The sequence below is a fragment of the Phasianus colchicus genome, chromosome 20 (assembly GCF_987193195.1).
Source record: "Phasianus colchicus chromosome 20, bPhaCol1.hap1.1, whole genome shotgun sequence".
Taxonomy (NCBI): Eukaryota; Metazoa; Chordata; class Aves; order Galliformes; family Phasianidae; genus Phasianus; species Phasianus colchicus.
The window spans coordinates 11,236,060-11,256,242 of NC_143455.1; the positions used below are offsets into that span (position 1 = coordinate 11,236,060).

At 53.3% G+C, this 20,183-nt stretch overlaps 2 long non-coding RNA genes across 4 annotated transcripts; both read left to right on the forward strand.

Annotated features, from left to right (window-relative positions):
- Positions 1-7,995: 7,995 nt before the first annotated feature.
- LOC149915389 (uncharacterized) lies at positions 7,996-10,383 on the forward strand. Of its 2 annotated transcripts, none has more exons than XR_016459057.1 (3): positions 7,996-8,190; positions 9,383-9,675; positions 10,274-10,383. It is a non-coding gene; the product is annotated as an uncharacterized LOC149915389 (long non-coding RNA). The 2 variants fall into 2 exon arrangements; XR_016459056.1 differs by lacking the exon at positions 10,274-10,383 and having other exon boundaries at positions 9,383-9,451; positions 9,556-9,935.
- A 6,400-nt stretch (positions 10,384-16,783) lies between these two features.
- LOC149915390 (uncharacterized) lies at positions 16,784-19,175 on the forward strand. Of its 2 annotated transcripts, none has more exons than XR_016459113.1 (3): positions 16,784-16,978; positions 18,171-18,463; positions 19,062-19,175. It is a non-coding gene; the product is annotated as an uncharacterized LOC149915390 (long non-coding RNA). The 2 variants fall into 2 exon arrangements; XR_016459112.1 differs by lacking the exon at positions 19,062-19,175 and having other exon boundaries at positions 18,171-18,239; positions 18,344-18,723.
- The last annotated feature ends 1,008 nt before the right edge of the window (positions 19,176-20,183 follow it).

Consider the following 20,183-nt stretch of genomic DNA (forward strand, 5'->3'; position numbering starts at 1 on the left):
CCACGTATTAATTCCGCCCATGCTGAGTATTGTTTAAGGGCACGTATTTAAACTATGTTCCATGTCTCTTTGGATCCCGTTCTGTTTTGCAGCACGATGGGGTTTAAGGGTTCCCGGGGCTCCTCTGGTTAGTGGTTTAAGCACTGTGAAATCTGTGCAGCGGATAATGAAATGCCGCGAATCCCTTGTTCGTGCATTGCTTGTATGCAGGTGGGTTTTGCGATGGCTGTAGGACGCTCACTTAAAGATGGAATGGGGGTCACAAGGGGCTCGCCTTGCTCCCTGGGCCCAATAAGCTTCCGTCCCAATAAGCTTCGTGGCTAGTAGTAGGGTGAGGTGCATGTATTGGGCTGGGACCCGAGCTTAAGAAAACCCCCGGCCCCAGTGGCCGTTTTCTTCATCCGCACATAGTGTAATACAGTCTCCACTACTTGAGCGTAGTGAACACGAGTATTCTGTTCCTGTCTTGTCTGGTTCTCTCCTAGACCTCCCTTACAAATTTGTCAGTAGTAACAGATGTCAGGGCACAGTTCTCAGAGCACGCTGTGGCTGTCCACCCCAGGGTCCTAGGGTTCTTTCTGTTTTTATGGCAGACCTGGCTTCGTATTCATAGGAAACAAAGGATTGTCTTCTACTGGACCACTTCATCTGGATCGCCCCAGGTATCTCCATCCCAATTGTCAGGGGATGCTGTTAGTTTCCTAGTCTGTATGATAGCCAATCTCCCCACCCCTCTTCCTTCCATCCCCTGACTGCCATTCAATAGCTAGCTCTGCAGCTATGGGACCCATCAGTGTGATGAAGCAGTACCTCTGGTGTGCTGAATACTGGCACTGGCACAGAGAGGCTCTATGGCTGATGTGAATCTTCCTGACTGGACTACTTGGTGAGTTTCCCCAGAGCTGTTGAGCACACAGGCTTCCCCACCTACCCTGATTGCTCACCAGGCCATCGATGTTCTTTGTGGACATGGCTTCAGGTATCATACCAGAGACTCCTTAGAGTCGGAAGCGACCATTTACGATGGTCTAGTCCAACTCGCCCACAATGAACAGGGACATTCACAGCTAGATCAGGTTGCCCTGTGTGTCACCTTGGAAGGCACAGGGCATCCACCACATCTCTGGGCAACCTGGTCCACTGCGCAGAGTCACAGAATGTCCCGGGTTGGAAGGGACCTCGAGGATCGTGAATCTCCAACCCCCCTGCTACATGCAGGGCCATCAACCTTCCCATTTCATACTAGACCAGGCTGCCCAGGGCCCCATCCAACCTGGCCTTGAACACCTCCAGGGATGGACGGGGCATCCACAGCCTCTCTGGGCAGCTGTTCCAGCACCTCACCGCTCTCTCTGTAAAGAACTTCCCCCTGGCGTCCAACCTAAATCTTCCCTCCCCCAGCTTGAAATGTTTCCCCTTGTCCCTTGCTGTGAAAGATATTTTCCTGATATCTAACCTAAATTTTCCCTTCTTCTTTCCTTTAGCTCCCCTTTGGGTGTCGAAAGGCTGTTACCAGGTCACCTCGGAGCCTTCACTTCTCTGGGCTGAACAGCCCCAGCTCTCTCAGCCTGTCCTCACAGGTGAGGCGTTTGATCCTTCGGTTCTTTTTTTTTTTTTTCTTGTGGCCATCCTCTGCATGTGCTCCAACGGGTCCATGTCTCTTCTGCACTGAGGGCTCTTCATATGGACACAGTACTCCAGGTGAGGCCTCTTCAGCACAGAGCAGAGGGGCAGGATCACTTCTTTTCACCTGCTGACCGCACATCTTTTGGTGCAGACCAGGATGTGGCTGGTTTTCTGGGCTGGGAGGGCACTTTGCTGGCTCGTGTACAGCTTGCCGTCCACCAGGTCTTTTGGGACAGGCCTAGGCTCAGCCCTTTCATCCCCCAGCATGTATCGGTAGTGGGGGGTTCTCTTGTCCCAGGTGCAAGACACTGCGCCTGGATTTGTTGAACCTGATGAGGTTTGTCTGTGCCCGCTGCTCGAGCCTGTTGAGGTCCCTGTGGTTGGCGTCCCATCCCTCTGGCGTGTCACTGCTCCCCACAGCTTGGTGTCGCCAGCAAATTTTCTGAGGGTGCGCTCGATCCCGCTGGTGATGCCACTGATGAAGATACTGAAGAGTCTCAGCCCCAGCACGGACCCCTTTGAGATGCCATTCATCACCGATCACCATCCAGACACGGAGCCGTTGGCTCCTGGACTCGATGCTGCAGCCGGTTCTTTGTCCATTGAACAGTCCGCTCACCGAATCCGTATCCTTCCAATTTGGAAAGAAGGATGTTGTGTCAGAGGCCTTGCTGAAGTCCAGGTGGATGATATCAGTGGTTCTTCACTTGGCTATTGATGCAGTGACGCCATCACAGACGGCCGCTAGATTGGTCAGGCAGGATTTACCCTTGGTCCTCTGGGTGCTCCAACAGGTCCCTGTCTTTTCTGCACTAAGGACTCTACACCTGGGCGCGATCCCTAGATATGGGATCACGTAGAATGTCGTCTCAGATAAGGGAAACCACTTTACTTCACAAGTCCTACAGGAGCTAATGAGAACTCTAGAAATCAAGCGGGAGTTCCGTACTCACCGGCACCCTCCTTCTTCAGGGAAAGTAGGATGGATCGGTCAGATGCTGACAAAGCGCTTGTCAAAATGGATTTTAGAGACCAAATGACCATGGCCAAAGCGTTTACCTGTAGCCCTTCTCAGAATACGAACCGCTCCCAGAAAAGACTTGGGAGTATCAACGTATGAAGTGCTGTTTGGGTTGATGTACTTGGGAGGGAGAGGTGAGATGCCCTCTCTTGAAGCCAAGGATAAGTTTCCTAAGAACTACATACTCGGGTTGTCTGCTTCTCTGTTATCCCTCAAGGGACATGGACGGCTGTCTCGAGCCCCACCTCTGGAATTTCTAGTGCCCTCATTCCGTGCTGGAGGCTGGGTCCTAACACGCACGTGTAAGGAATCAAAGCTTCAGCCCGAGTGGGATGGACCATTTCAGGTGCTGCTTCAGTGGATGTCTGCCTTGACTTCAGCAATGCTTTTGATACAGTCTCCCACGACATCCTGCAAATGAAGCTGAGGAAGCGTGGGATAGATGAGTGGACAACGAGGTGGGCTGAGAACTGGCTTACTGGCTGAGCTCAGGGGGCGGTGATCGGCGGGTGCAGAGTGCGGGTGGAGAGCTGTGAGTGGCGGTGCTCCCTGGGGGTTGGTTCTGGGTTTGGTTGTGAAAGGTAGGTTGTGTTTTTGCAGTAGAAGCTTTTAGTGTTTTCGGTACGTAGTGTTGACCTTCACTGAACTTATAACCCTCTTGTGAAATAGCTGTTTTCCTTCCACTAAGAAAGCTGTTGAACAGAGTAGAAAGTTAAAGATTAGGGGACGTTCTGACTGGGGTAGAAGTGAGCCAGGTGCAAAACAAGGCAAAGATGCGGGGTGGAGAAAGAGAGCCCAGCACAGGACAGAACGCATGTGCTCACTCTTGGAAATATGGCCCTCGTATCTCCATGGAGAAGTACAAAACATACGAAAGAACAACGGGTTGGTAATGGACCTTATATGGAAATGTATCATAGCAACAGCATCGGGGAGAGTGTAAGCCTGAGACGCTCAACCAATGAATGCCAGGAGAGCGTTACCTGCGTTGGGTTTGGAGTATAGAACGGAATGAATTTCGCTGACTGTTGCACTGTCCCTCCCTCGCTAATAGGGGACGTGAGCCTGTTATTGCAATGACGAATAAACTTTGCTGCTATCACTGAGATCCTGGCCTAACCTGAAATTTTTGGCTTTGAGTGTTTCTCACAAACGTGGTGTCAAAACCAAATGTGGTTAATCATTTCAAGCCATGGCTTGGCTGCACGCATCTGCCCGCTTCATACGAGGTTTTTCATTACCTTGGACGCTGGCTGCAAAAAATAGAGTAATAAAAATCTTGACAACATCAATTTGCTGGTTATTTGTTTATTGACAAGTACCCCTACGCACTGAGCGCAGGTTTGGTGGGTTTGTCGAAGATTTCCTTCGTTGTCTTTGTCGTCTTCCCTTCCCCCCTCTCCCTTCTGTGTTTTTCTTCTGCCATCAAAAGAGAGAACGGGCTGGCGATGGCTTGGTGCAGACCCACAGCAGTCCTAGCGGCGAAGTGATTTCCGCGGTCTCTGGTGCCACCGCGTGGCCGATCGGCAAAAGTGCGTCGCAGTTGTTTCCGCGATCTCTCGCGCCCCCTCGTGGCCAATCGGGGGAACTGCATCGAGGTTGTTTCAGCTGTCTCTGGTGCCCCCACGCGGTCAATCGGCAGAATTGCGGCAGCGTTGCTACGTCGCCGCAGGCAGCAGGGCGCGTGCGCGCAGGCACGCGGAAGTGGTGCTCGGTCCCCCGGGAAGTAGTGCGCATGCGCCACAGGCTTTCCAATCGCACACATTTCTTCGAAGCCCTGAGATGCAGGTGAGCAGCGACACTTTTCTCTCTTCCGATCCAGAATGCTCCTCGTCTGTTTCCTCGGGCGGTTTTACGCCCCGGTCTGCTTCGAGAACGTACTGAACGCGCTGCAAACGACGGCGCGTGCGTTTTGCGGCCGTGAGGAAAGCGTGCGTATTGCGGCGTCGAGGCTGGCGCGCGCGCAGAGCACGTGGCACACGCGCATTGCGGGGCACAGCCAGGCGCATGCGCCGTGGCGGGCAGAGTCCGGCGCATGCCCCGTTCGGAACAGAATCCAGTGCGTGCGTAGCGCTTTTTTTTCCTTCTTCTTCTTTTTTTTTTTTTTTAAACCACTGGCGCGTGCGTCGTGCTTTCTCATGAATCGCGCGTCCGTACTCCGTGCTGTTGTCTCGAGAACCGCGCCTGCGTAGTGCGGTGCGGAGACTGCCGCGTGCGCGGTGCCTAGCTTGGCCCGTGCGCGTTGCTCTCGCGAGACTTGCTTTTCCAGGAACGCTGCGGTGCAGGGCTGGGGCTGGAGCCCCAAACGTCTGCTCCTCCACCGCGGCGGCAAGCACGTTGGGTGCCACGAGGCGCTGAGGGGCAGCCGTGAGCCGACCCGGTCCGTTCCCGGGTGGGCTCGGGCATAAATCGGCGGAAATAGACGAGGGGCATCCTGGATTAGAAGGGGAAATTATCGCTGAGCCGGCGCTCCGAGAGTCGGCTGCTTGCCCGTCCCCGCAGTGGTCTGTCGAAACAATTGCTATCTTTCAGTTGACGCGCGCGTGTTCGCTATTATCTGGAGGACTGATCACCATAGAGAGCGGCGGATTAGCGGCGCAGAGCGGTTAAAACGCCACTTCCGCGTTTCTACGCGCATGCGTTGTACCGCTTGCCGGCCTGAGCAGCGGGCAGCGGCAGTTCCGCGCATTGGCCACGAGGTGGCAGCAGAGACCGCGGGAAGAACTCCGGGGCATTGCCGGGGACCCGCGGCGCAGGCCGTGGCGATCCGTTCTGCGTTGTGATGACGGGGGAAGAGCGCGAAGTTAGAAGCGGGGGGGAAAAGACGAAGAAAACAAAGGGAAACTACTCCAGACCCCGGAAAGCTGTGCTAAGTGCTTATGAATATCTGTTAAAAAAGAAAACAGACTCGTTTTTGCCAGCATCCATTGCACTGTTTCTAAATATTCACATACCGAAATGTAACTGCCCGGCAAATTTAACGATAACGAAATAAAGCACTTTGGCAGAAAGCACAGGGCTATATTAGCGTTTGCTCAGCCTCTGTCTTGTTCACATTTTAATGTGTTTTTTTCCAAGGTCTTTCTTCAACTCCAGGTTTCATTTTTGGCTTTTTATTCTTTTTAATGCCATAAAACGGGTAGTTTTAGGCCCTAGCAGGTCTACGCAGGCAGAGACAAAGTTGCAGTTCTGAGATTCTTGGGGACCGTTACATCATTTCCACAAAGATTAACAAAACCTGCAGTTCTCCACTTAAGTTTACAGATGGAAAACATGAATTCAGCTGCATGGAAAGAATCGATGTGTCACAGCTGCCATCGGCAGGATGGCCAGAGAGTTGTGCAGGTCCACTGCTTGCTCAGCTGCACCTTTTTATCTGCCCTTCTCTGGTCCTCCTGCAGCTGGACAGATAGCCCACAAGGGCACGGGGGACGCAGACCCCCCCGGCCAGCTGCAGCAGTCGCTCCTGCCAGCGCTCCCTTTCCTCCCGACCATTCCCATTTTGCAGGCTGGTGCCCTGTGTGGCAGAGGAGGAGAGAGCTGCGGGCAGAAGGAAAACAGGGTGCTGGGATTCCTCCAGCCCGCTGCCAGATGTCTTCTCTGGCATGTTGGGGGTGGGCAGAGGACTGTGGGAGCAGCTTCGAGGCTCTGGGCAGGAGGGAAGGCAGCAAAGATGCAGCTTCAGGCAGCGGACTCTGAGCTGGAGCGGTGCAGCCAGGCACGGCTGCACAGCTCACAGTCTGGACACACGGAAGAAGTTCGTCCAGCTGAGGGCTGCAGGGCTGTCCTTACCAAGCGCTCCCCCATGCTGCAGTTCTGCATGGGCACCGATTGCTCAAGCTCTTCCCACTGCAGGAGCTCAGAAGCGACAACAGCCCCGACCCCAAACCAGGCAGGTAATGACAACATACACACACAGATACACACCCGCTACAGAATCTGGCACTCTACAGTCCTCCCAGAGCTTGTTGCTGCTTTTTAGGCTGCTCCACCACTATTCTGTCCTTTTCCCTTCATTCCCCTATGTCTCGCCCCTTTCCTTCGCCCCGTGCCATCCCCATTCCTTTTTCAGGCTTCCTCCTTTCTTTCCTCACTTCCTTCCCCGTCCCTTCCCCCACAGGCAACGGCCTGTGTTCTGCTGCTGTTTCAGCTGACAATCCTGAAACCACACTTTTCAAAGACATTGGATCAGATCGCATACTGTCACTGATTTAAAAAAGAAAACAACAAGTGCAGTATTATGTATGGATAACAAACTCCTACCTGCTTGAAGACCAACAGCAGCTCCTCACCCTGGAGTGTCACCATCACCCCCACGTTGGGCTGGCACTGCTCATCTGCCCCGCACTGCTGCTCAAACTCCTGGCACAGCCTGCCACCTCCTTGTGTCACCTCCACGTGCCACCTCCTCTTGCCTCTGTAGTTCTGACCCCACGCGTCAACCCCATGTCCCTCCGTGTCCCCCCATGTCCCTGTGTCCCCATGTGCCCTCTCATGTCCCCTCAAGTCCTCCCACGCCCCCTGCCCCGCTTTGCTCCATGCCGATGTTGTCGACTTGAGGACAGGGACGGGGATGCCTGTGGGAGTGGAGGCCGGGGAGACGTTGCTGGCCATGCGCAGTGGGGTGATGGTGTCCTTGGGGCATGGCTGTGACAGTGGGGTGAGGGTAGCACCCCACAAGTGGGGATCATTGCCCCCAAAATGGGGCTTGTGCCCCCTGCATGTGGGCAAGTTGTATGGGGAGTGCGTTCTGGAGATGCTTTGTCTGTTCTCCAGATCTGCAGTGACTTCAGCAATCCCACGTTGTGCCGCAGCAGAAATGGGTCCTGCGGTACGTCAGTGATCTGTGACTTGAGGAGCGCAGGGGCTGCACGAAGTACGCACACTGCAGCCTCCCTACTTCTCTGGGGTTTGGGATTGATGTTGGAGCCCAATGGCTACACGGTGCCTTACAGGCAGGTGCCAGCTTCACCCACTGAGGACACCAAATCGTAAAATATTTTCACGATGGTCTTTAATCGCTGCGTGAGTAGGTAATGCACATTTCTCACTGGGGAGCCATAAGCTGACCCTGACAGTTTGGCAAACAGCACTCGCTCCACTCACACCGTAATCACAGCCTTTTCGCTGCACATGCGGCTTCTCAGCATCTTGCTGCATCAGTATGAAAATCTGTGCTCTCCTACCTATGAGAAATTTTATCAGTTGCCTTTGAGGACATCTGACTGGAATCAAAATATGTGGGCCATCCTTGCTCATTCAGTGATAAACTTCCCCTTGCCAGACAGGCAGACCTAATTCACTTTTTTTTTTTTTTTTTTTTTTTTTATTCATGATGTTATGGGAACTTTGAGATCACAGCCTGAAGCAGTGATGGAGCATCTGGTGAGGGGTGGTGCAGCCCTGCAAGCACAGGTGGAAGCAATGCAGCTGTGGGACCAGGTGGGCCTGAGCCTGGCTCCACCCCTCCCTCACCTCATTTAAGGGCTGGCAGCCCCCAAGGCAGCGTCTTTTGCTGGAGACTGCCTGCTGTGGACTGTTGGGTGAGTGCTCTTTCCTGGAAAGAGGCAACTGATTTTTGTTCCATGCTGTAGGGCTTTGATCTTTGCCCTCTGATCTGAGGGGATCCAAAGCTGGACTGGAGCAGCTATGTCTGCTATGCTTGTTCTTATTTTTCTTTTCAGTTCTTTGCTTAAGGGAGTGAAGGGGTTATCTCCCTTTCTCTGAACTGGTAATGGAGGGGCTGACATACATTCCTTTTTTTTGCTCTTGTCTCATTCCTGGAATGCTTCAGTCAGTCCCAAGGTAATGCTGGTTGGCTGACTGAGCATTGCAACTCTGGAAATGCCTGGAGCTAATGCGCTTTTCCGTAAAGGGATCCTGTGTTCTCCAGGTTTCCTCTGTAACTCTTCTTAAGTTCAATACCTTCTTGTGAAGTCTCTGTTCCCTCTTTCATGATTCTCATTGCCTAATCTCCAACCTGAGACTCCAAACTCGGTTTGTCTGCTACCACGTTGTCCCAATCCATTTCATGACGCGTACCCTCTGCATCCCCCTCCATGTTCCCTCTGTGACCTCCTGTCCCGCCTGTGTCTGTGTCCTCCCTGTGTCCTCTGCCCACGTCCCCTCTGTGTCTTCTGTGCCACGTATTAATTCCGCCCATGCTGAGTATTGTTTAAGGGCACGTATTTAAACTATGTTCCATGTCTCTTTGGATCCCGTTCTGTTTTGCAGCACGATGGGGTTTAAGGGTTCCCGGGGCTCCTCTGGTTAGTGGTTTAAGCACTGTGAAATCTGTGCAGCGGATAATGAAATGCCGCGAATCCCTTGTTCGTGCATTGCTTGTATGCAGGTGGGTTTTGCGATGGCTGTAGGACGCTCACTTAAAGATGGAATGGGGGTCACAAGGGGCTCGCCTTGCTCCCTGGGCCCAATAAGCTTCCGTCCCAATAAGCTTCGTGGCTAGTAGTAGGGTGAGGTGCATGTATTGGGCTGGGACCCGAGCTTAAGAAAACCCCCGGCCCCAGTGGCCGTTTTCTTCATCCGCACATAGTGTAATACAGTCTCCACTACTTGAGCGTAGTGAACACGAGTATTCTGTTCCTGTCTTGTCTGGTTCTCTCCTAGACCTCCCTTACAAATTTGTCAGTAGTAACAGATGTCAGGGCACAGTTCTCAGAGCACGCTGTGGCTGTCCACCCCAGGGTCCTAGGGTTCTTTCTGTTTTTATGGCAGACCTGGCTTCGTATTCATAGGAAACAAAGGATTGTCTTCTACTGGACCACTTCATCTGGATCGCCCCAGGTATCTCCATCCCAATTGTCAGGGGATGCTGTTAGTTTCCTAGTCTGTATGATAGCCAATCTCCCCACCCCTCTTCCTTCCATCCCCTGACTGCCATTCAATAGCTAGCTCTGCAGCTATGGGACCCATCAGTGTGATGAAGCAGTACCTCTGGTGTGCTGAATACTGGCACTGGCACAGAGAGGCTCTATGGCTGATGTGAATCTTCCTGACTGGACTACTTGGTGAGTTTCCCCAGAGCTGTTGAGCACACAGGCTTCCCCACCTACCCTGATTGCTCACCAGGCCATCGATGTTCTTTGTGGACATGGCTTCAGGTATCATACCAGAGACTCCTTAGAGTCGGAAGCGACCATTTACGATGGTCTAGTCCAACTCGCCCACAATGAACAGGGACATTCACAGCTAGATCAGGTTGCCCTGTGTGTCACCTTGGAAGGCACAGGGCATCCACCACATCTCTGGGCAACCTGGTCCACTGCGCAGAGTCACAGAATGTCCCGGGTTGGAAGGGACCTCGAGGATCGTGAATCTCCAACCCCCCTGCTACATGCAGGGCCATCAACCTTCCCATTTCATACTAGACCAGGCTGCCCAGGGCCCCATCCAACCTGGCCTTGAACACCTCCAGGGATGGACGGGGCATCCACAGCCTCTCTGGGCAGCTGTTCCAGCACCTCACCGCTCTCTCTGTAAAGAACTTCCCCCTGGCGTCCAACCTAAATCTTCCCTCCCCCAGCTTGAAATGTTTCCCCTTGTCCCTTGCTGTGAAAGATATTTTCCTGATATCTAACCTAAATTTTCCCTTCTTCTTTCCTTTAGCTCCCCTTTGGGTGTCGAAAGGCTGTTACCAGGTCACCTCGGAGCCTTCACTTCTCTGGGCTGAACAGCCCCAGCTCTCTCAGCCTGTCCTCACAGGTGAGGCGTTTGATCCTTCGGTTCTTTTTTTTTTTTTTCTTGTGGCCATCCTCTGCATGTGCTCCAACGGGTCCATGTCTCTTCTGCACTGAGGGCTCTTCATATGGACACAGTACTCCAGGTGAGGCCTCTTCAGCACAGAGCAGAGGGGCAGGATCACTTCTTTTCACCTGCTGACCGCACATCTTTTGGTGCAGACCAGGATGTGGCTGGTTTTCTGGGCTGGGAGGGCACTTTGCTGGCTCGTGTACAGCTTGCCGTCCACCAGGTCTTTTGGGACAGGCCTAGGCTCAGCCCTTTCATCCCCCAGCATGTATCGGTAGTGGGGGGTTCTCTTGTCCCAGGTGCAAGACACTGCGCCTGGATTTGTTGAACCTGATGAGGTTTGTCTGTGCCCGCTGCTCGAGCCTGTTGAGGTCCCTGTGGTTGGCGTCCCATCCCTCTGGCGTGTCACTGCTCCCCACAGCTTGGTGTCGCCAGCAAATTTTCTGAGGGTGCGCTCGATCCCGCTGGTGATGCCACTGATGAAGATACTGAAGAGTCTCAGCCCCAGCACGGACCCCTTTGAGATGCCATTCATCACCGATCACCATCCAGACACGGAGCTGTTGGCTCCTGGACTCGATGCTGCAGCCGGTTCTTTGTCCATTGAACAGTCCGCTCACCGAATCCGTATCCTTCCAATTTGGAAAGAAGGATGTTGTGTCAGAGGCCTTGCTGAAGTCCAGGTGGATGATATCAGTGGTTCTTCACTTGGCTATTGATGCAGTGACGCCATCACAGACGGCCGCTAGATTGGTCAGGCAGGATTTACCCTTGGTCCTCTGGGTGCTCCAACAGGTCCCTGTCTTTTCTGCACTAAGGACTCTACACCTGGGCGCGATCCCTAGATATGGGATCACGTAGAATGTCGTCTCAGATAAGGGAAACCACTTTACTTCACAAGTCCTACAGGAGCTAATGAGAACTCTAGAAATCAAGCGGGAGTTCCGTACTCACCGGCACCCTCCTTCTTCAGGGAAAGTAGGATGGATCGGTCAGATGCTGACAAAGCGCTTGTCAAAATGGATTTTAGAGACCAAATGACCATGGCCAAAGCGTTTACCTGTAGCCCTTCTCAGAATACGAACCGCTCCCAGAAAAGACTTGGGAGTATCAACGTATGAAGTGCTGTTTGGGTTGATGTACTTGGGAGGGAGAGGTGAGATGCCCTCTCTTGAAGCCAAGGATAAGTTTCCTAAGAACTACATACTCGGGTTGTCTGCTTCTCTGTTATCCCTCAAGGGACATGGACGGCTGTCTCGAGCCCCACCTCTGGAATTTCTAGTGCCCTCATTCCGTGCTGGAGGCTGGGTCCTAACACGCACGTGTAAGGAATCAAAGCTTCAGCCCGAGTGGGATGGACCATTTCAGGTGCTGCTTCAGTGGATGTCTGCCTTGACTTCAGCAATGCTTTTGATACAGTCTCCCACGACATCCTGCAAATGAAGCTGAGGAAGCGTGGGATAGATGAGTGGACAACGAGGTGGGCTGAGAACTGGCTTACTGGCTGAGCTCAGGGGGCGGTGATCGGCGGGTGCAGAGTGCGGGTGGAGAGCTGTGAGTGGCGGTGCTCCCTGGGGGTTGGTTCTGGGTTTGGTTGTGAAAGGTAGGTTGTGTTTTTGCAGTAGAAGCTTTTAGTGTTTTCGGTACGTAGTGTTGACCTTCACTGAACTTATAACCCTCTTGTGAAATAGCTGTTTTCCTTCCACTAAGAAAGCTGTTGAACAGAGTAGAAAGTTAAAGATTAGGGGACGTTCTGACTGGGGTAGAAGTGAGCCAGGTGCAAAACAAGGCAAAGATGCGGGGTGGAGAAAGAGAGCCCAGCACAGGACAGAACGCATGTGCTCACTCTTGGAAATATGGCCCTCGTATCTCCATGGAGAAGTACAAAACATACGAAAGAACAACGGGTTGGTAATGGACCTTATATGGAAATGTATCATAGCAACAGCATCGGGGAGAGTGTAAGCCTGAGACGCTCAACCAATGAATGCCAGGAGAGCGTTACCTGCGTTGGGTTTGGAGTATAGAACGGAATGAATTTCGCTGACTGTTGCACTGTCCCTCCCTCGCTAATAGGGGACGTGAGCCTGTTATTGCAATGACGAATAAACTTTGCTGCTATCACTGAGATCCTGGCCTAACCTGAAATTTTTGGCTTTGAGTGTTTCTCACAAACGTGGTGTCAAAACCAAATGTGGTTAATCATTTCAAGCCATGGCTTGGCTGCACGCATCTGCCCGCTTCATACGAGGTTTTTCATTACCTTGGACGCTGGCTGCAAAAAATAGAGTAATAAAAATCTTGACAACATCAATTTGCTGGTTATTTGTTTATTGACAAGTACCCCTACGCACTGAGCGCAGGTTTGGTGGGTTTGTCGAAGATTTCCTTCGTTGTCTTTGTCGTCTTCCCTTCCCCCCTCTCCCTTCTGTGTTTTTCCTCTGCCATCAAAAGAGAGAACGGGCTGGCGATGGCTTGGTGCAGACCCACAGCAGTCCTAGCGGCGAAGTGATTTCCGCGGTCTCTGGTGCCACCGCGTGGCCGATCGGCAAAAGTGCGTCGCAGTTGTTTCCGCGATCTCTCGCGCCCCCTCGTGGCCAATCGGGGGAACTGCATCGAGGTTGTTTCAGCTGTCTCTGGTGCCCCCACGCGGTCAATCGGCAGAATTGCGGCAGCGTTGCTACGTCGCCGCAGGCAGCAGGGCGCGTGCGCGCAGGCACGCGGAAGTGGTGCTCGGTCCCCCGGGAAGTAGTGCGCATGCGCCACAGGCTTTCCAATCGCACACATTTCTTCGAAGCCCTGAGATGCAGGTGAGCAGCGACACTTTTCTCTCTTCCGATCCAGAATGCTCCTCGTCTGTTTCCTCGGGCGGTTTTACGCCCCGGTCTGCTTCGAGAACGTACTGAACGCGCTGCAAACGACGGCGCGTGCGTTTTGCGGCCGTGAGGAAAGCGTGCGTATTGCGGCGTCGAGGCTGGCGCGCGCGCAGAGCACGTGGCACACGCGCATTGCGGGGCACAGCCAGGCGCATGCGCCGTGGCGGGCAGAGTCCGGCGCATGCCCCGTTCGGAACAGAATCCAGTGCGTGCGTAGCGCTTTTTTTTCCTTCTTCTTCTTCTTTTTTTTTTTTAAACCACTGGCGCGTGCGTCGTGCTTTCTCATGAATCGCGCGTCCGTACTCCGTGCTGTTGTCTCGAGAACCGCGCCTGCGTAGTGCGGTGCGGAGACTGCCGCGTGCGCGGTGCCTAGCTTGGCCCGTGCGCGTTGCTCTCGCGAGACTTGCTTTTCCAGGAACGCTGCGGTGCAGGGCTGGGGCTGGAGCCCCAAACGTCTGCTCCTCCACCGCGGCGGCAAGCACGTTGGGTGCCACGAGGCGCTGAGGGGCAGCCGTGAGCCGACCCGGTCCGTTCCCGGGTGGGCTCGGGCATAAATCGGCGGAAATAGACGAGGGGCATCCTGGATTAGAAGGGGAAATTATCGCTGAGCCGGCGCTCCGAGAGTCGGCTGCTTGCCCGTCCCCGCAGTGGTCTGTCGAAACAATTGCTATCTTTCAGTTGACGCGCGCGTGTTCGCTATTATCTGGAGGACTGATCACCATAGAGAGCGGCGGATTAGCGGCGCAGAGCGGTTAAAACGCCACTTCCGCGTTTCTACGCGCATGCGTTGTACCGCTTGCCGGCCTGAGCAGCGGGCAGCGGCAGTTCCGCGCATTGGCCACGAGGTGGCAGCAGAGACCGCGGGAAGAACTCCGGGGCATTGCCGGGGACCCGCGGCGCAGGCCGTGGCGATCCGTTCTGCGTTGTGATGACGGGGGAAGAGCGCGAAGTTAGAAGCGGGGGGAAAAGACGAAGAAAACAAAGGGAAACTACTCCAGACCCCGGAAAGCTGTGCTAAGTGCTTATGAATATCTGTTAAAAAAGAAAACAGACTCGTTTTTGCCAGCATCCATTGCACTGTTTCTAAATATTCACATACCGAAATGTAACTGCCCGGCAAATTTAACGATAACGAAATAAAGCACTTTGGCAGAAAGCACAGGGCTATATTAGCGTTTGCTCAGCCTCTGTCTTGTTCACATTTTAATGTGTTTTTTTCCAAGGTCTTTCTTCAACTCCAGGTTTCATTTTTGGCTTTTTATTCTTTTTAATGCCATAAAACGGGTAGTTTTAGGCCCTAGCAGGTCTACGCAGGCAGAGACAAAGTTGCAGTTCTGAGATTCTTGGGGACCGTTACATCATTTCCACAAAGATTAACAAAACCTGCAGTTCTCCACTTAAGTTTACAGATGGAAAACATGAATTCAGCTGCATGGAAAGAATCGATGTGTCACAGCTGCCATCGGCAGGATGGCCAGAGAGTTGTGCAGGTCCACTGCTTGCTCAGCTGCACCTTTTTATCTGCCCTTCTCTGGTCCTCCTGCAGCTGGACAGATAGCCCACAAGGGCACGGGGGACGCAGACCCCCCCGGCCAGCTGCAGCAGTCGCTCCTGCCAGCGCTCCCTTTCCTCCCGACCATTCCCATTTTGCAGGCTGGTGCCCTGTGTGGCAGAGGAGGAGAGAGCTGCGGGCAGAAGGAAAACAGGGTGCTGGGATTCCTCCAGCCCGCTGCCAGATGTCTTCTCTGGCATGTTGGGGGTGGGCAGAGGACTGTGGGAGCAGCTTCGAGGCTCTGGGCAGGAGGGAAGGCAGCAAAGATGCAGCTTCAGGCAGCGGACTCTGAGCTGGAGCGGTGCAGCCAGGCACGGCTGCACAGCTCACAGTCTGGACACACGGAAGAAGTTCGTCCAGCTGAGGGCTGCAGGGCTGTCCTTACCAAGCGCTCCCCCATGCTGCAGTTCTGCATGGGCACCGATTGCTCAAGCTCTTCCCACTGCAGGAGCTCAGAAGCGACAACAGCCCCGACCCCAAACCAGGCAGGTAATGACAACATACACACACAGATACACACCCGCTACAGAATCTGGCACTCTACAGTCCTCCCAGAGCTTGTTGCTGCTTTTTAGGCTGCTCCACCACTATTCTGTCCTTTTCCCTTCATTCCCCTATGTCTCGCCCCTTTCCTTCGCCCCGTGCCATCCCCATTCCTTTTTCAGGCTTCCTCCTTTCTTTCCTCACTTCCTTCCCCGTCCCTTCCCCCACAGGCAACGGCCTGTGTTCTGCTGCTGTTTCAGCTGACAATCCTGAAACCACACTTTTCAAAGACATTGGATCAGATCGCATACTGTCACTGATTTAAAAAAGAAAACAACAAGTGCAGTATTATGTATGGATAACAAACTCCTACCTGCTTGAAGACCAACAGCAGCTCCTCACCCTGGAGTGTCACCATCACCCCCACGTTGGGCTGGCACTGCTCATCTGCCCCGCACTGCTGCTCAAACTCCTGGCACAGCCTGCCACCTCCTTGTGTCACCTCCACGTGCCACCTCCTCTTGCCTCTGTAGTTCTGACCCCACGCGTCAACCCCATGTCCCTCCGTGTCCCCCCATGTCCCTGTGTCCCCATGTGCCCTCTCATGTCCCCTCAAGTCCTCCCACGCCCCCTGCCCCGCTTTGCTCCATGCCGATGTTGTCGACTTGAGGACAGGGACGGGGATGCCTGTGGGAGTGGAGGCCGGGGAGACGTTGCTGGCCATGCGCAGTGGGGTGATGGTGTCCTTGGGGCATGGCTGTGACAGTGGGGTGAGGGTAGCACCCCACAAGTGGGGATCATTGCCCCCAAAATGGGGCTTGTGCCCCCTGCATGTGGGCAAGTTGTATGGGGAGTGCGTTCTGGAGATGCTTTGTCTGTTCTCCAGATCTGCAGTGACTTCAGCAATCCCACGTTGTGCCGCAGCAGAAATGGGTCCTGCGGTACGTCAGTGATCTGTGACTTGAGGAGCGCAGGGGCTGCACGAAGTACGCACACTGCAGCCTCCCTACTTCTCTGGGGTTTGGGATTGATGTTGGAGCCCAATGGCTACACGGTGCCTTACAGGCAGGTGCCAGCTTCACCCACTGAGGACACCAAATCGTAAAATATTTTCACGATGGTCTTTAATCGCTGCGTGAGTAGGTAATGCACATTTCTCACTGGGGAGCCATAAGCTGACCCTGACAGTTTGGCAAACAGCACTCGCTCCACTCACACCGTAATCACAGCCTTTTCGCTGCACATGCGGCTTCTCAGCATCTTGCTGCATCAGTATGAAAATCTGTGCTCTCCTACCTATGAGAAATTTTATCAGTTGCCTTTGAGGACATCTGACTGGAATCAAAATATGTGGGCCATCCTTGCTCATTCAGTGATAAACTTCCCCTTGCCAGACAGGCAGACCTAATTCACTTTTTTTTTTTTTTTTTTTTTTTTTATTCATGATGTTATGGGAACTTTGAGATCACAGCCTGAAGCAGTGATGGAGCATCTGGTGAGGGGTGGTGCAGCCCTGCAAGCACAGGTGGAAGCAATGCAGCTGTGGGACCAGGTGGGCCTGAGCCTGGCTCCACCCCTCCCTCACCTCATTTAAGGGCTGGCAGCCCCCAAGGCAGCGTCTTTTGCTGGAGACTGCCTGCTGTGGACTGTTGGGTGAGTGCTCTTTCCTGGAAAGAGGCAACTGATTTTTGTTCCATGCTGTAGGGCTTTGATCTTTGCCCTCTGATCTGAGGGGATCCAAAGCTGGACTGGAGCAGCTATGTCTGCTATGCTTGTTCTTATTTTTCTTTTCAGTTCTTTGCTTAAGGGAGTGAAGGGGTTATCTCCCTTTCTCTGAACTGGTAATGGAGGGGCTGACATACATTCCTTTTTTTTGCTCTTGTCTCATTCCTGGAATGCTTCAGTCAGTCCCAAGGTAATGCTGGTTGGCTGACTGAGCATTGCAACTCTGGAAATGCCTGGAGCTAATGCGCTTTTCCGTAAAGGGATCCTGTGTTCTCCAGGTTTCCTCTGTAACTCTTCTTAAGTTCAATACCTTCTTGTGAAGTCTCTGTTCCCTCTTTCATGATTCTCATTGCCTAATCTCCAACCTGAGACTCCAAACTCGGTTTGTCTGCTACCACGTTGTCCCAATCCATTTCATGACGCGTACCCTCTGCATCCCCCTCCATGTTCCCTCTGTGACCTCCTGTCCCGCCTGTGTCTGTGTCCTCCCTGTGTCCTCTGCCCACGTCCCCTCTGTGTCTTCTGTGCCACGTATTAATTCCGCCCATGCTGAGTATTGTTTAAGGGCACGTATTTAAACTATGTTCCATGTCTCTTTGGATCCCGTTCTGTTTTGCAGCACGATGGGGTTTAAGGGTTCCCGGGGCTCCTCTGGTTAGTGGTTTAAGCACTGTGAAATCTGTGCAGCGGATAATGAAATGCCGCGAATCCCTTGTTCGTGCATTGCTTGTATGCAGGTGGGTTTTGCGATGGCTGTAGGACGCTCACTTAAAGATGGAATGGGGGTCACAAGGGGCTCGCCTTGCTCCCTGGGCCCAATAAGCTTCCGTCCCAATAAGCTTCGTGGCTAGTAGTAGGGTGAGGTGCATGTATTGGGCTGGGACCCGAGCTTAAGAAAACCCCCGGCCCCAGTGGCCGTTTTCTTCATCCGCACATAGTGTAATACAGTCTCCACTACTTGAGCGTAGTGAACACGAGTATTCTGTTCCTGTCTTGTCTGGTTCTCTCCTAGACCTCCCTTACAAATTTGTCAGTAGTAACAGATGTCAGGGCACAGTTCTCAGAGCACGCTGTGGCTGTCCACCCCAGGGTCCTAGGGTTCTTTCTGTTTTTATGGCAGACCTGGCTTCGTATTCATAGGAAACAAAGGATTGTCTTCTACTGGACCACTTCATCTGGATCGCCCCAGGTATCTCCATCCCAATTGTCAGGGGATGCTGTTAGTTTCCTAGTCTGTATGATAGCCAATCTCCCCACCCCTCTTCCTTCCATCCCCTGACTGCCATTCAATAGCTAGCTCTGCAGCTATGGGACCCATCAGTGTGATGAAGCAGTACCTCTGGTGTGCTGAATACTGGCACTGGCACAGAGAGGCTCTATGGCTGATGTGAATCTTCCTGACTGGACTACTTGGTGAGTTTCCCCAGAGCTGTTGAGCACACAGGCTTCCCCACCTACCCTGATTGCTCACCAGGCCATCGATGTTCTTTGTGGACATGGCTTCAGGTATCATACCAGAGACTCCTTAGAGTCGGAAGCGACCATTTACGATGGTCTAGTCCAACTCGCCCACAATGAACAGGGACATTCACAGCTAGATCAGGTTGCCCTGTGTGTCACCTTGGAAGGCACAGGGCATCCACCACATCTCTGGGCAACCTGGTCCACTGCGCAGAGTCACAGAATGTCCCGGGTTGGAAGGGACCTCGAGGATCGTGAATCTCCAACCCCCCTGCTACATGCAGGGCCATCAACCTTCCCATTTCATACTAGACCAGGCTGCCCAGGGCCCCATCCAACCTGGCCTTGAACACCTCCAGGGATGGACGGGGCATCCACAGCCTCTCTGGGCAGCTGTTCCAGCACCTCACCGCTCTCTCTGTAAAGAACTTCCCCCTGGCGTCCAACCTAAATCTTCCCTCCCCCAGCTTGAAATGTTTCCCCTTGTCCCTTGCTGTGAAAGATATTTTCCTGATATCTAACCTAAATTTTCCCTTCTTCTTTCCTTTAGCTCCCCTTTGGGTGTCGAAAGGCTGTTACCAGGTCACCTCGGAGCCTTCACTTCTCTGGGCTGAACAGCCCCAGCTCTCTCAGCCTGTCCTCACAGGTGAGGCGTTTGATCCTTCGGTTCTTTTTTTTTTTTTTTCTTGTGGCCATCCTCTGCATGTGCTCCAACGGGTCCATGTCTCTTCTGCACTGAGGGCTCTTCATATGGACACAGTACTCCAGGTGAGGCCTCTTCAGCACAGAGCAGAGGGGCAGGATCACTTCTTTTCACCTGCTGACCGCACATCTTTTGGTGCAGACCAGGATGTGGCTGGTTTTCTGGGCTGGGAGGGCACTTTGCTGGCTCGTGTACAGCTTGCCGTCCACCAGGTCTTTTGGGACAGGCCTAGGCTCAGCCCTTTCATCCCCCAGCATGTATCGGTAGTGGGGGGTTCTCTTGTCCCAGGTGCAAGACACTGCGCCTGGATTTGTTGAACCTGATGAGGTTTGTCTGTGCCCGCTGCTCGAGCCTGTTGAGGTCCCTGTGGTTGGCGTCCCATCCCTCTGGCGTGTCACTGCTCCCCACAGCTTGGTGTCGCCAGCAAATTTTCTGAGGGTGCGCTCGATCCCGCTGGTGATGCCACTGATGAAGATACTGAAGAGTCTCAGCCCCAGCACGGACCCCTTTGAGATGCCATTCATCACCGATCACCATCCAGACACGGAGCCGTTGGCTCCTGGACTCGATGCTGCAGCCGGTTCTTTGTCCATTGAACAGTCCGCTCACCGAATCCGTATCCTTCCAATTTGGAAAGAAGGATGTTGTGTCAGAGGCCTTGCTGAAGTCCAGGTGGATGATATCAGTGGTTCTTCACTTGGCTATTGATGCAGTGACGCCATCACAGACGGCCGCTAGATTGGTCAGGCAGGATTTACCCTTGGTCCTCTGGGTGCTCCAACAGGTCCCTGTCTTTTCTGCACTAAGGACTCTACACCTGGGCGCGATCCCTAGATATGGGATCACGTAGAATGTCGTCTCAGATAAGGGAAACCACTTTACTTCACAAGTCCTACAGGAGCTAATGAGAACTCTAGAAATCAAGCGGGAGTTCCGTACTCACCGGCACCCTCCTTCTTCAGGGAAAGT